This window comes from Gossypium hirsutum, chromosome D03, assembly GCF_007990345.1.
Source record: "Gossypium hirsutum isolate 1008001.06 chromosome D03, Gossypium_hirsutum_v2.1, whole genome shotgun sequence".
In the NCBI taxonomy this organism is placed as follows: domain Eukaryota; kingdom Viridiplantae; phylum Streptophyta; class Magnoliopsida; order Malvales; family Malvaceae; genus Gossypium; species Gossypium hirsutum.
In genome coordinates this window covers 27,382,839-27,399,740 of record NC_053439.1, presented here as the reverse complement: position 1 = coordinate 27,399,740, position 16,902 = coordinate 27,382,839, and the positions used below count along the sequence as shown (strand labels likewise).

At 33.7% G+C, this 16,902-nt stretch overlaps 1 non-coding gene across 1 annotated transcript; it reads left to right on the top strand.

Annotated features, from left to right (window-relative positions):
• The first annotated feature begins 3,603 nt into the window (after positions 1 to 3,603).
• On the top strand, positions 3,604 to 3,710 carry LOC121215820 (small nucleolar RNA R71). The gene has a single exon (XR_005911791.1). It is a non-coding gene; the product is annotated as a small nucleolar RNA R71 (small nucleolar RNA).
• The last annotated feature ends 13,192 nt before the right edge of the window (positions 3,711 to 16,902 follow it).

Here is a 16,902-nt window from a genome sequence, read left to right as displayed (position 1 = left end):
CAAAAGAGATCCCCTTGGCTGGCCACACACATGGCAAAGTTGAGAGATCAACTTTTCCAAAAATAGCCTGGGGCAAATCCATAAAGCCACATTATTTGGAGGGGTTTGAATGCTAGGTTGAAAGTTCTTGAAGAGCTTCTTTGCAAGCTTATTTAGTCAGCTAAAATTCTGATTTGGGTCAGCATATGGACGGTTCTGGGCAGGCCAATTGGTGGCTGGTTCGGTTCACTAGATTCGGTTCGACCAATGCAGTTCAACTGGACCCTTTTTTTCCATAATTAATTAATAATAATTTATTTAGCCCAAATTAAAATGGGAATAAATTAAAATTAATTATATTATGAATTAACAGAAAATTTTGGACCATCTTAGGCTGGAAATAAATTTTTGTCGATGCTTCAAATTGCTACTCAGTTTTATTCTTCGAGCATTGTCTGCCGAGCCAATTTTCGCCCTTTGTGCGAATCTGTCGAAAATAGTCAAAATTAATCAAAATTAACTATAAAATTATTTAAAATTCATCCTGTTCATATTTTTAATATAATTTAATTATTTTATAATATTTAATCATTTTTCGACAAGAATTTAACCAAAATAGCATGTTTTTAAGTTAAAAAGGGCATGTGAAAACACATAAATTTTCGTGTTTCCACTGATCCGTTGAGTAACACTACAAAAAAATTAATAGATCATACCTCCACTCATTAACCCACCATAGAGGGATTAGTTCCTCATGGGTTCCATAGATAATATATAATCGATGTAAAGAGAAAGCATGCTAATTAAATTGACAAGATATCATAAATGAAAGAGCCTGAGTGTATTGAAATTCAGCATGAATCTACAGAGTTTGAATGCTTCCACAATTTAGATCTCTTGAAATCAATAGGAACAATTGAAATAAACCTAATACCCTAAGAAAGAAAGAAAGCTAAACTAAATTGACAAGAGATAATCTAGGCTAAAGGAGTGATGTCCATAATAGGTGACAAAGACCCTATTTATAGCCTTTAGGTGGCCGTCGTCATTAAACCTAGGTTAGTTGACATTCCGGAGCTTAAAGTTTGATTGTGTAGATCAAAACGTCCCTGCTTGGTGTTTTTTTTATCACAGAATCGATGTCGTGACACACCAGAACTTATGTCACGACATAGCAATCAATATACTCCTTTGAAGCTACCTTTAGGGGTATGTTGCGACATCGAAGGCAATCTTGAATTTTCTCTATTCTACTCCTTATGTTGCGACAACGAGTCATCCGTGTTGTGACATAGCGACTAGTATCCGTTTAAGCACCTTCTAATTGTCTCATGTACACTCACAAAGTGTGTTAGCTTACCCTTAGGCCTCATTCTACCCCTAAGGTCAATAAAAGGCACAATTTTCACATTTTACTGAATATAAATAAAATTATGAAAACTTAACTAAAATATAACAAAAAGGCTTATATTCAAGCTCCCTACATGTGAAAATTAGTTTAATCTACTACAATGAATTATGGCAGATCAATTGTACTCGTATGTTTTTTTGCACTCAAAGCAGAATGGAAACAAATATTGCTCATTAGTTGTCTAGTATTTAAACTAATACTAAGGGTATTACATGGTCGAATCGTAATACGAAAAGACAACTTGTATTAGTAGACAAACCTAAAAATGTCCTTAGTTTAATCAGAAATGAATAAACCAATTGAATGACTAATATGTCATCTATGAAGTCCAATTATGAAGATTCTTTGTCTTGGGCATCAGAGAGATGAATACCCAAACATAGAGACATATTTGTGATTGACTGGATTGGCAGTACATCAGACATGACCTAAGAACAATAGATCTTGAATTTGTTTATGAATTTATTCACTTGTGACATTCATAGTGTGGCATACCTAAATCTTGAGTGGATGACAAACTATGTATGCGTGACTCGTACACATTAACGTAAGTAAAAGCCTAAGTTCGAATAGATAAGAAACCAAAAGCTAGTGCATTAGGTGCATGACTTCTGTAGTATGTAGCGTCATTCACAATAATGAAATTGATAGCCTGAGCCACGGATAAATGATAAACTCTCAATAGCCCGAGCCATGGATCGTTCGTCTTTGTGATGAATGACTTTATTACTATTTGATAATTGACTTTGCATAAAGGAAGATATAGTGGTTAACATGAGATAAAATAGGATCACATTAGGAGAATGAATATTATCTTAAATATTTTAAGGATATTCTATGAGTGCAACACACTTATGACAACGTCATTGGACAAGCACTAATCGAGCTGCTTTCATAATGGTATGATGTTGGGGAGGGCTTAGTGATGATACTATAGTGAAATGAATTCATGACTAAATGAGTTTATAATTAATAGATGAAAAGCTAAAAATTAATTATAAATCATTTAAGCCTAAATTGCATATGTCTAATCGGTCCCTCTGCTAGCTCATTGAAACAATAAATGAATTGTATACTAAATCAAAATGAACAGAATGAATACAAATGGAGAAATGGAAAACATTTAGGAAATGATTATGGTTTTCTCCAAAATGAAAATGGAGAAAATGAAATCATTTGGAAATGATTGTGATTTTCTCAAAATAGAAATGAAAATGAGAAATGAATTCATTTAGAAAAGAACAAGGAATTTGAAAAAAAGATCGGATGATTTAGTTTATATCTTTGAGCTATTTTAAAACTAAAAAATGAAAATAAACCTTACCATGATAGTGCACAAATTGAATGGTGAGATATTAAATAAAATTTCTCAAAAATTTTATTAGGTGTAAAATCATAATTTTATTAAGGGTAAAATTGGGATGAAAAATTATTTAATATAAATATTGAAATTTGTTTGGGGAAATAGAAAAACAAAACCGGGTTGGATTAGATTACAAAGTACTGGGTCAAAGGGTCCGTGAAGTACCTGAAATTTGACCTGATGTGAGAGGCCCAAAATTCCTTAATGGAATATGATGGGGCGACAACCTTAGTAAGAATACTAGGGTTGTGCCTCCCAGCCTAATCCTACTCTAAGTAGGGAGTGTTTTTCTATTTGAAACAATCTTCTCTAGTTCAATAATGATTTTACTTTCTCTCACTATAAATAGATGACGCAGTAGGGCTATTTACTCAACTTTAAGATACTCGAGGCAATTCGTGGTATGAAAATAGTTGAAAAGATATTTGGTTGAAACTCGGGAATGACCAGGACCTGTCTATCCAAAAACACAGATATTATTTTTTTCTAAGGTTTATTTCTATAAATAAAACAAACATGGCCTTCACCACAATAAACACATGCTAGCCCAACTGCTTTCACCTTCTGAATTGCAGTTGGTATCTTTATCGTCTTGATCATATTAGTAAAAGATGATACATGGGTTGTCAATGAAGTGATTGCATCAAGCTCCATGGTGCTAGTAGCTTTCTTACCCATCCAAACTCTTGCGGTCGGATATTGATAATCATTGTTGGTAATCTTTTCCAAAATCTCATATGCTTTATTATAAGATTTATCAAACACATTACAATTGGCGAAGGCTTCAACTACCATCCTTGTATGTGCATTCAACCTATTATAAAATATCTCCATCCATGTTTAGTGCTGGAATCCATGCATCGAACATTTCTGAAGTAATTCCTTATGTTTTTCCCAAGCTTCATATAACATTTCATCTTCTAATTGCTGAAAAGATGTGATGCAATTTCTAAGCTTGGCATCCATGTTTGGGGGATTATACCGTAGCAAAAATCTCTGGCAAAGATCATTCCATGATGCCACTGTTCCCGACGGCAAAGCAATCAACCACACTCTTGCATGATATCTAAAAGAGTAAGGAAACAATTTAAGCCGAAAGGCATCACCAAAGTATAAATTGGTGAGGGAATTAATGCATGAACAAATAGTATCAATTATAACTGAAATTTGACCAAACAATCTAAATGTCATGGAAAATCTCAAGGAACAAGTACACAGTATTTCTGCTATTGAATGATAATGGTTGGAATTACTTAGGGGATATTTTCATAACATAATAATGCCATGGCAAAGTTATGATCAACTACTGCTTAGATATTTACTACTATAGTCTACTTCTTTTGAGAGTAAACTCAAATTATTATTTGGAGTCTGTATATGTCTACAAGATTCACAAATGATAACCCAACTAATGTTGTATACCTATACAGATCGCATCTTCTATGTCTAGAGTGTTGTAAATATTCTTTCGAATACTCACATGTATCATTTGATTAATAATCTAATGTATTTAATCCTTTCAGATTCAAATCCACCTAAGTTCATGACATGCAAGCAACTATGTCTACAGCTTGCATGCATTCGAAATAAACAAGAATTGAATGAAACAGTACATTTAATCATAAGCATATCATGAGCATTACAGTTAATTCAATATTCACCTAAATAATTCCAACCCAAAGATAATTAGCTCATGGGTTGCGCAATGAAAGAAAAAATTAAATCATTCATCAACATACTTCAAGTTTCACGAATCACAGTATGTAAAACAAAGAAAACAGAACAAATGCAGAACTATGGGAAGTTTTCACTGCACTTTAACTTCTTATCCAAATTTTACATAAAACACAAGGCAAATCTTTCTTCCCTTTCTTTGCGTCTGTGATCTCCCATTCTTTAGTTGCTCCCTTCTTTTTCTCTTCTAAATTCCTCCACCAGATTCTATTTTTAGAGAGAGTAATTGCTCTCTTTCTTTACTTTTTTCCTTAGAATCCGTGTGTGTCCTTTCTTCCCTTCTCTCTCCTCCTTCTATAGGGTAGATCTGTCTCTCTTAGCACACCTATTTTACTCCTCTTTTTTAGGGTGATTTATCTAGTACACGTACAACTGGCTGAGAGTGACTTGGATTGAGTGGTGCATCATCTTCTTGAAAGTGCCATGGCATTTTAGTTGGCAATCTATCCCACCATTTGCCATGGCAATGTTTCACCTCCTTCGTTCTCTTTCCCTTTTCCTTTGTTCCTTCTTCTTTCTTCTTTGATCCTAGCTACACCTACGACAAAAAGCAACCAAACATCTTTCCAGCAATTAAAAGTAACATAAATTTATAGTTGAATAACAATTCAAGCTTTAGTATGCAATGCTCTAATAATAAGTCTAAAATGCGAACATATTTTCTTAATTACAAACAAATATTTCAGTTTAGAGGCCTAAAATAAGACTCCTTTCAAGAGCTATCACACCCCAAACCTAAATTATTGCTTGTCCTCAATCAAATATGTATGAGTATGCATGAACGCGGATACGCATGAATTTGCCAAAACATTACAATTACCAAATATATCACTGGACTATATGAAATATATTTTTCACCTCTATTCTCAGCAGTCTTCTAAATAAAGAAAAAACTTGGTTCTAGTTTTATAGACTTGTTCAACAAATGAAGTGCAGAAAATGTTTCATAAAAATAAAAGTTTCTAAATAATTATGCAATTATGGCTATAGCAGACCTCTTCTAATATATTTAAAATATCTTTCCACTAAATTCAATATCACTATTCTTACTTATTCAAAATTTTAATTAGAATTATTACTTTCTATAAGGAATTCATCTTGTCACATGATTTCTTTAGTTCACAACCTCAATGAAGCAAACATTAGACTATCATATATTACATCATTCCACAATTTGAATGGAATTCGCACATAAAGTTAAGGCTTTTAACTAAACAGATGGATGAGCAAAGAACTACCTCTTTAGCTAGTCAGCCTAACACTTCAGAAGAGTGTCCCTAAATTATTATTAATATGTTTTTTTAACACTCTTATTTGAACTCATTTTTCTTATCAATAATACGATGGAGCAAAGAAAGCATTACTGACCTACTTAATAAATTCAAACATTGGAGTGCAAAACTATTGTATTCTTTATTATTTACAAACAGATTATTGAATTTAGGATTAAAAAATTCTAGATGCTTTAAAAGAATCCTACTATAGACTTAATCGCATTGATACTTAGGTTGTTCTACTTTTAAGAATCAATTTTCAACATTAAAAAGACCAAACTACTCGAATAGTTTTCTAAATTTATCAAAGAATTATTATCCTCATAGAATATCATAGACTAAAAAAATACTTAAAATCTAGCAATTATTTTGAAATTGTATGTCATGGCAAAGTAAATGACAAGACAACAAATATTAACATACATATCTAATGCAACCTATATGCACAAACACACCCCCAAACCTAAGGGATGCGTTGTCCTCAATGTAGAAAAATGAAAAATGTTAGAGAATACATATTTCCAAGTATAGAAATGCAACGATAAAGAAGAATGAATGCATGAATTAAAAAATTAAATCTTGGACAAAATGTTTATTACTCTTAAGTTGGTTCAGTAGACTTCCTACCATCACATTTGTAACGTTGCTGCCACTCGGATTCACCACTCTCAGCTGGAACTATTTTTCCAATAGTTATCTTGAAACGCTTCCTTTTACACTTACTAATAGGCACCTTGTCTTTAGAATTGGATTCTAATTTTGTGAGTTCATCGATCAGTTGATGAACTACATGTTTTTGTGCAGTCATAGGTGTTTTCGATCTAGGTGTGGTGGTAGTGGTAGTGTTGGTAGGTGCAGGGGCTTGAGTCACATCATCATCTTTCTTCTCAGAGTCAACATGGACAGATTTAGTTTTCTCTACTTCTCCTTATTTTTTGGTGGATTGCTTCTTCGCAGTAGGTTTGTCGCCCTCATCACCATCCTCCTTGGGTTCCAGCAATAAATTTTGGGAAAAAACAGGGTATGTAGTTATTAGGCGAGTAAAGTTCTTTTGAAGCAACTTCTTAATAGCTTTGTCCCTGTGTTTAACATAGCCTCAAAATATGGCCATTTCCTCTTGAGCCTTGCCAAGATCCATAGCCATCAACTGTTGTTGCATTTTCAGTTTTTGAAATTATTGCTGCAAAGGCTCTAGAGGCTCAAGGACATTCCGCTCAAATGCAATCTTAGAAGTTGATGGAGCAGCATTAGTGTGCCGGGGTGGAGAAGTTGCCAGGGAGGGATCCAGATGTCGTTCCAATTCCTCGCAAAAAAATTCTAAAGTAACGTGCTTAGTAACGGCACCTTTTGTTAGGGGTTCATCCTTCATTTACTTGAAGAGGAACCTTAACCATCTAACAAAGTGTGGTTATAAGGTAAGGAAATTTCAAAGCACAAACAGATTTAAGGCACGGCGATGGGCTTCTCAAAATATAATGTTTGCAACATTTATCTTTCGTCCCATCATAATTGAGTGAAGAAGTAGCAAATGCTCTTTCGAGATTGTAGAGTTGTGGGTAGATGGGATGAGATGATTTTTGAGGAATTGATACCTTACCCTACAGTGGGGCTTCAAAGTGACCTTATCAATAGTGTAACAATCATTCCTAGATACTATCCACTTTGTGCCCTCCACACAGACATCGATGAGAACGTGATTTAATTTTTCTATTGTTATTGTCTTGAGGAAATCTACGTGTTCTTCTGGACCATCTGACAGCTCGTATTGTGTATTTATAGACTCAGCATCAAGCAATACTTAGGCACCTCACACATAGATAAAGACATTTTCAGGAGAAGTAAGATGAGCATAAAATTTCTTTACCACATGAGGGAAAACATTATCAGGATGGAGACAGAAAATCTACCATTCATGTTGCTCCACCACGGATGAAATGGCTTTAGTATACCCCATAAAAGGGGCGTCTCGAAAAGGAAATCCCTTTTTCAAGCATAGAGGCAGTTTGGAAATATTTTGGTGGTACTTAGTTTTCGCTGCCTTGTTGAAAAATGTACGTGGCTATCCAATAGTGGAATTAGATGGTGCTTGTTGAGCCATGGAAATGAAGATGATAACTGTAAGAATGAAAAATATGAGACCTTTAAAAGTTTGGGAGAAAATAAAGAGCAAAATAAGTAGAGAAATAAAATGAAGGTAACAGTGAAGAGGAAACTAAATTGGCTAGGGTAAAAACTTAAAGGTAAAGAATCTGTGACGGGGGTAATAAGGTTGGGCCTTAATCATGGTCTGACAAAAGTAATAGTAAGTATTTAACCAGGAAAGATTGTAATATTGAGTAAATTGATTAAACTAAAAAATGACTTATAAAATAAGTGGAGTTGAGGCCAAGAAACTTGGGCCCTACTTACCTGGACAAAAAGAAAATATAAGTTAATAAAATTTATTAATTCAACTGAAATAAAGAGATTAAAAATAATTAAATAAATTGTGCAAGCAAAAAATATTAATCAGTTTGAAAAAATGATGGAAGTTTTATCCTGAAGTATAGGAGTACCAAAGTAATGCTTTAGTCGTTGGCCATTGACTTTGAAAGTAGACCCATTTTGTTTGCGTTTAATATCCACTGCTCCATGATGATATACTTGAACAAATTCGAATGGACTTGACCACCGAGACTTTAATTTGCCAAGAAATACTTTAAAATTGGAATTAAAAAGCAAGACTTGTTGTCCAGGAACAAATTACTGTAGCAAAATTTTGCTGTCATGCCATCGTTTGGCCTTGTTTTATATAGCTTGGCACTTTTATAGGCTTGAGTTCGAAATTCATCCATCTGATTCAACTCTAGTAAGCGATTATTTCAAGCAGATTTGCAATCCATATGAAGTTTCTTGATTGCCCAGAATGCCTTATGTTCCAGTTCAACAGGAAAGTGGCATGGTTTACCATAAACCAGTTGGAAAGGTGACATACCCAATGGTGTTTTAAAAGTTGTTCGATATACCCACAAAACTTCATCCAGTCTTGCAGACCAATCTTTTCAGTTGGGATTTACTACCTTGTCTAGAATTTGTTTAATCTTTCTATTAGAGATTTCTGCTTGTCTATTTGTCTTGGGATGACATGCCGTGGCAATTTTATGTCGCACCCCACATCTGTTAAGGGCATTGGCAACTAACTTGCAATCAAAGTGGGAACCTTCATCACTGATTAACGCACGACGGATACAAACCGGGTAAAAATATTTTTATGAAGAAATTTCAATATTGATTCGGCATCATTTTTGGGTAGAGCAGTGGCTTCAACCCACTTGGAGATGTAGTCAACAGTGACTAATATGTAGATATTACCCGAAGAGGGTGGAAATGGACCCATGAAATCAATTCCCCACACATCAAAGAGTTCCATTTCTATTATATTTTATAAGGGCATTTCATATCTCCTGGATAAATTCTCAGTCCTTTGATAGTGATCACAGGCCTTACAGAATTCATGAGCATCTTTAAACATTGTTGGCCAATAAAAACCAGACTGGAGAACTTTTGTAGCAGTTCACATACCCCCAAAGTGGCCTCTATATGGTGCTAAATGACAGTGATGTAGAATACTCTAGATTTAATCGTCTAGAATACATCTTCTAATGATCTGGTTTGCACACTATTTGAATAAGAATTCCTCATCCCAGTAGTACTACTTAACATTGTGGAGGAATTTCTTTCTTCCTGGACTAGAAAGCTTGGGTGGCAATAATCAACTAACAAGAAAATTAACAATGTCAGGATACCATGGTAATGCCATGGCAACCAACAACTACTCATTAAGGAATTCATCTTTAATTAGATGAATATTATCATATTCATTCCCTGCTTCTAGGCGTGATAAATGATCAACCACTTGCTTGTCTGTGGCCTTCCTATCTTGAATCTCTAGATCAAATTCTTGTAGCAACAATATCCATCGAATTAATCTTGATTTAGCATCTTTCTTGTCATCAAGTTTTTGATAGTAGAATGATCCATATACATTGTGACTTTAGTTCCCACGAGATAAGCTCTAAATTTGTCAAAGGAAAAATACTATAGCTAATAGCTCTTTCTCAGTGGTGGTGTAATTTAGCTGCACATTTGTTAGTGTGACACTCCAAACCTGATTGGGACAGACCGACTCGAATTTAAAGCGTTACATTAGCCACCTAAGTGACTCTCCGGCTAACGACCTCCCAAGACACACCCTAACCTTATAATACCTCAACCTTATCCATTTATTAGTTATTTATTAATGCGGAAACAATTTGTGAACCAATGTTAAAATTTTTATAAGTAATTTATCCTAAGGGCTTTTTTGTATTTTACTGCCTACGTTCTTTTAGTCAATTAATGCTAACTCGAACTTAGATATATACATTTACCAATGTTCTTTTAGTCAATTTATGTAAGCCCTAAAAATTTTAGCTTAATCCAAGTTTACTTTTTGTCTAATTCAAGTTGTATTATTAAGGACTAAATTGTAACAATTTCAAACTATCAATACTATACCCAGATATTAAATTGAGTGCATTTCTAACAAATTTTATCAATTACAAGTCTAGTCCTAAAATTTTATCAAGTTTCCTTATCATTTAAGGCTTTAATTAGACTTATCAAGGCACAAAACTAATTTGTAATTTAAATGGACTAGAGAACTAATTTTAAAAGACCAGGATTCAAACCCCAAATAGGCCACTGCATTTTTTGTGTGCAAAAAATTAAATTTTATACGCGCTTTTGAGTATTTTAATGGCCAATTAAACCCGATTTAGCTACAATTAGATATCATACATATTCATACACCTTAAGTTGAATTTATGAACACCAATTAATCTTCAATTAAATAGAATTAAACATTCAATTTCATGCATATCACCCACCGGTTAATTCAAACAATTGGCGTACCTTAGTCGCTAGTAAACCACTCCATGGAAGCTTCATTTAATCAATGGTTAGTGTAAACATCATGCCCTTATCAAGCAAAAATACACCATAAATTATTCAATAATGAAACTCAAACATGCATATATGATATTATAAAACCATCCAAAATAAAAAATGTACAATGTCCAAGTCTAGTTACAACCAAAATTAAATGTCCAAGTCTAGTTACAACCAAAATTAAACTAAGTCCTGGAAGTTCCACAATGCCCGATTAACATCTCTAAAATGTGTAACTAAATCTCTACCGAGCCATAATCTCTTGGAACTCTCTTGCAGCTCCTTAGCTCCTCAATCCCGTCGGTTAACTGCACGAATGTGAGGGTGTGAGTTTAAAAAGCTCAGTGAATGTAAATAAAACGACGGGTAAATTAGCACCCAAATCATGCTGAAATTGAAACCAATCAAGTACAAATTTTCAACAACAATATCAATCCACAATAGTTCAATGCCATATGCTCAACCATGTATCAAAAATCATAATTAATCATCAATTTAACATATAACATTTCATACATTTATATTGGCATAAACAATCATGGCTTAATCGGGTGATCATACGTCGGATAAATAGATCTCCTTACTTCCAATCAGAATCAGAATTAGAATCAGAATTAGTCACAGATTGAGTGGGTCAGGGCCACACACTCCCGTATATTGCCTCAAGTTTGTCCTATTGAGTGGAGACACAAGCTCAACACTCCCTTATCTACTCAAAATCAGTCCATCTAGAGCCTCATTTCTCACAAATAACATATCAATATGGTGAGTACTCACAAATCCTATGGCATGCCAACCATATCGAATGGATCCACCATGCTATAATGCCAATATAACCAATCAATCATAACATAATCTTAGTGAATAATGTGCTCAATGTAAAGTACCAAAATGCATATGTGAATTATGTAACATAGCCATTTTAACGTCAAATAAAATCTAGCTTACTAATTACCTATTAGCAATGTTCATTTATCAATTGAAATATCAACATATCATGAACCCAAAACTCCAGCATGCTTGCTTAGTTCACCATTATAATCAATCAAATCAAGCACATAAAATCACTAGATGCACACTTACCAACACTTAACAAAACTTTCATCACTTAAACATATATCAATAATGTTGCAAAATTAACCAACCAAAACTCAATTAAATATTTGTAATCAGTAATTAATCATCCAATTAAGCATAATTGAGGGTCAATTTACCAAATCACCCTTTAATAACACTCACAACATAACTAACTCAACCACAACCAAGTGATTAGCCAAGCAAATCCAAGCTTCAATTTCGATTAACTCGATTCTTTTCAAGATTCGGAGCTTTAATAGAGATAAAATAAATAGTACCACCTTTCAAAAGATACAATAACCACAAATTTTCATCAAGTAGGCTACACAAAATTCTCACTCAAAGTTGCCTTACAGGATTTGTCTCATCAAGTCGAAAACTTGATTCCTGACAAAATCGAGCACTCCAGCCCTCCTAATCAGTTCCAAACATCAATACTAGACCAAATAAACATATACTAAGCATCAATTTCACATTTAAATCAATTCCACAAAATTTGAAAAATTGGTTCATGAAGATGATGAAATTCAAATTTCTTTAAATTACCCAACAAAACATGTCTAATCTTGAAAAATAAGATAAAAAACCTTCTAATAGATCCATTTTGAGTTGGACCATCTATTGATTTGTGGCTTTCCTCTCAAAATTCAAGATCCACCATTAAAACATCTTAAGCTTTTGAAGAAGATGACATTAATGAAAAATCATGTCCTTATCACTCAAATCATGTAAATATGCTTCTAATCATCATAAAAATAAGTTTAGAAATAATAATTACCTTTTAATAATTCTAAAGCCTTTGATTAAAAATCTTGATTCAAGAATCTTGAGAAATTTCAGAATATTTTTTGTTACTTTTGTGAATAATTTCGAGTGAAATGAGAGTATTTTGAGAAGGAAATTTATTGAATCTATTTTCTGATGATAGATATTTAAAACCATGCAAATAAAATGAATTTTATAGCTCTCTAATCTAATGTAAATGGTGTGAAAATTAGGCTAGATGCATTGTGTTTAAATCTGAAACAACCCATCAGAAATTAAAAAATTGGAAAATTTGCCCAATGGCCACCCCCACATTTCCCTTACTTTACCAATTGATCCTTTCCCTCCAAAATTCTGAATTTAAAGGTTTATTTTCCAAATAAATACTCCAAAATTTCCCTTATTTTACAATTAAATCCAATTTATTTAATATTTAAATTTAACTCAAATTAACCCCCAATAAAAATTATTTTCAAATTCTTTTTCGACTCAAATTAAATATTTTTAGTAATAATTACTTAATTTATTTAAAATTAATTTTCCAAAAATATTTTTATTTTTCAAATTATTATTTAATCAATTTTAGATGAAATTGACCCCCTTAATTAAAAAAAATACTATGAACCCGATAGATTCCTAACTTCATGCTCGAAACTCAAAAAATGTACCCAAAACTATTAGGCTCGGTTTAGGGATACTACAATCAGCATACGAATGGCATAGTAAATAGCATAAGAAACCCTGGCTTTTCTTTGTCCCAAGACTATTCCTACCGCAAAGTCACTTGCATGACACATTAGTTTGAATAGTAAGGTACAGTTTGGTCCAGTGTTTATTGGTGTTATGACCAATCGCTTCTTTAGTTCTTCAAATGCTTGCAAGCATGGGTCATCAAAATTAAAAGATTTGTTTTGTTCCAATATTGTACAAATATGTTCGATATTTTGGAAAAATCCTTGATAAATCGACGATAGAATCCTGCGTGATCGAGGAAGCTTCGAATACCTTTTACTAATGTAGGTGGTGGTAATTTGTCAATAACCTTAATTTTTGCTTTGTCAATGGAAATTCCCTGTTCTGCAATCTTATGTCCTAGAACAATACCCTCACAAACCATGAAGTGGCATTTTTCCTAATTCAATACAAGATTGGTTTCTTGACATCGATAAAGGACTAACTCCAGATTTTGCAAACAGTCTTCAAATGTATAACCAAATAGTGAGAAATCATCCATAAAGACTTCTAAGAATTTCTCCACCATTTCTAAAAATATAGCCACCATCCACAAGGTGCAAGGGCATTACATAACCCAAATGGCATTCTTCTAAATGCAAAAGTTCCATATGGACAAGTAAATGTGGTCTTCTCCTGATTAGCAGGCGCTATGCATAATTGATTGTATCTTGAGTATCAATTCAGAAAATAGTATAAGGCTTTCCCTACTAGTCTATCCAACATTTGATCGATAAATGGCAAAGGGAAATGGTCCTTCTTGGTGGTTTGTTTTGAGCTTCCGATAATTCATGTAAACCCTCTATCACGTAATAGTACGAGTAGGAATAAGTTCATTACTATCATTGGTGACCACAGTGACACACCTTTTTTTACGTACACACTGCATAGGGCTCACCCACGAACTATTAGAAATTGGGTAGATGATTCCAGCATCCAACCATTTAATGATCTCTTTCTTTACCACTTCCTTCATGATAGGATTCAGTCTTCTTTGTTGCTCAATAGATTTGCTATGGAAATCCTCCAGTATTATCTTGTACATACAAATTATCAGACTAATTCCTTTGATATCTGCAATTGACCATCCCAAGGCTTTCTTAGATTTTCTTAAGACTTCCAATAAGTGACCCTCTTGTTCTGCTGTTAACTTTGCAGAGATGACTATAGACAATGTGTTCTTATCTCCTAGATACGCATACTTCAAGTGCAATGGCAAGGGCTTTAATTCCAGCTTAGAAGGATCTTCCATTAATGGTCGATGAGATGTAAAAGAATAGTTGAATAGATTTAGTGGTTCAAAACTGCCCATTGATCCATTTCCAATTTGCTGAACTTCCATCAATTTATCAAGTTCTACAGTCATGTCTGCATCAATTAACTCATAAACATCTGCATCATTTTCTGAGTTATTAGAACAAAAATCTTCATTTTTTCGTGTATTATTGTATCAATGATTTCAATAGCATGGCATTCTTTATCAGTATTTGCACACTTCAAACCTTCAAAGACATTAAAAGTTAACTGTTGATCATTAACTCGCATAGTTTATTCACCCTTTTGGACATCAATTACTGTTCTACCGGTGGCTAAGAAAGGTCTCCCAAGCATAACCAGGACCTCTTTATCAGCCTCACATTCCAAAATGATAAAATCTAGTGGGAAAATAAATTTGTCAACTCTTACCAGCACTTCTTCGACTTTACCTTCTAGATGTATATAAGATCTATCAGCTAACTATAGTGTAACAGTTATGGGTCTTGCCTTTCCGATTCCAAGCTTCCTGAAAGTAGACATAGGCATTAGATTTATGCTTGCACCCAAAACTTAGTGCTTTGCCTACATATTGATCACTAATAGAGCAATGTAGTAAAACTCCCTAAATCCTTTAATTTTGGTGGCAATTTGTTTCAGAACATTATTGTGCACCCTTCAGTGGGAGCAACAGTCTAAAATTCTCCTAGCCTTCTTTTCTTTGATAGAATATCTTTCATAAACTTTACGTAGTTAGACATTTGCTCCAATAATTCCACCAATGGTATATTAATATGTAATTTATTCAGGACTTTCAGAAATTTCTTGAATTAAACAACTTTCTTAGATTTTTGGAACAGTTGAGGAAAAGGTGGCAATGGTCTTCCTTCTGTTTGTCTAATATGTTTTGGCTTGGAATTTGTATCACAATGAACAAGTAGAGAGTATTTCTGTTGTTGAATGATAAAGAATTACCCAGGGAATATTTTCATAACATAATAATGCGATGGCAAAGTCATGACTAAACTACTTCTCAGATAATTACTACTATAGTCTACTTCTTTCGAAAGTAATCTCTAATTATTATTTGGAGTCTGTGTATATCTACAAGACTCACAAATGTTAACCCAACTAATGTTTTATACCTGTACATGTCTCATCTTCTATGTCTAGAGTGCTACAAATATTATTTCGAATACTCACATGTATCTTTCGATTAAGAATCTAATGTATTTAATCCTTTCAGATTCAAATCCATCTAAGTTCATAACATGCAATCAACTATGTCTAGAACTTGCATGCATTCTAAATAAACAAGAATTGAATAAAACAGTAAAATTTATCACAAGCATATCATGGGCATTACAGTTAACTCAATATTCACCCAAATAATTCCAACCTGAAGATAATTAGCTCATGGGTTAAGCAATGAAATCCAAAATTAAATCATTCATCAACATAATTCAAGTTTCACGAATCAAAGAATTTAAAACCAAGAAAATAGAACAAACACAGAACTGCAAGAAGTTTAACTGCATTCTAACTTCTTATCTAGATTCTACGCAAAACCTAGGGCAAATTTCTCTTCCCCTTTTTTTGCGTTTGTGATCTCCTATTCTTTAGCTATTCCATTCTTCGTCCCTTTTAAATTACTCCACTGAATTCTGTTGTAGAGAGAGTAACTCTTCACTTTCTTTTCTTTTTTTCCTCACAATCCGTGTATGTCCTTTCGTCCCTTCTCTCTACTCCTTTTATAGGGAAGATTTGTCCCTCTCAACACACCTCTTTTACTCCTCTTTTTTAGGGTGATTTATCTGGTACACGTATAGCTGGCTGAGAGTGACGTGGATTGTGTAACACCCCGAACCCGAGACCGTCGCCGGAGTCAAACATGAGGTGTTAACAGACTTCAAACCACTTATTTGACATTTCCCAGACAAGCTGCCAATCTGCGTACTAGTCGCTTTAAAAATCATATCTTGAGTTCTGAAACTCAAAATCCAGTTCCGTAAATTTTCCCTGGAACTAGACTCATATACCTATATGGTAGAATTTTTGTAGAATTTTTGGTCGGGAAAATTAGTACAGTTTATTAGTTAAAGTCTCCCATGTTACAGGGATCGACTACACTGACCTTTGCGCATTACGACTTGGATATCTCCCTGCACAGAGCTTCAATTCCGATGCAGTTTGTTTCTATAGAAACTAGACTCAGAGAGGAATCTGTACATATATGGCATGACTCCTAATTATCTCTGGTTAATTTATAATGAATTTTCAAAGTCGGAACAGGGAATCCAGAAACCGTTCTGGCCCTATCTCACGAGAACCTGAATATCTCTTAA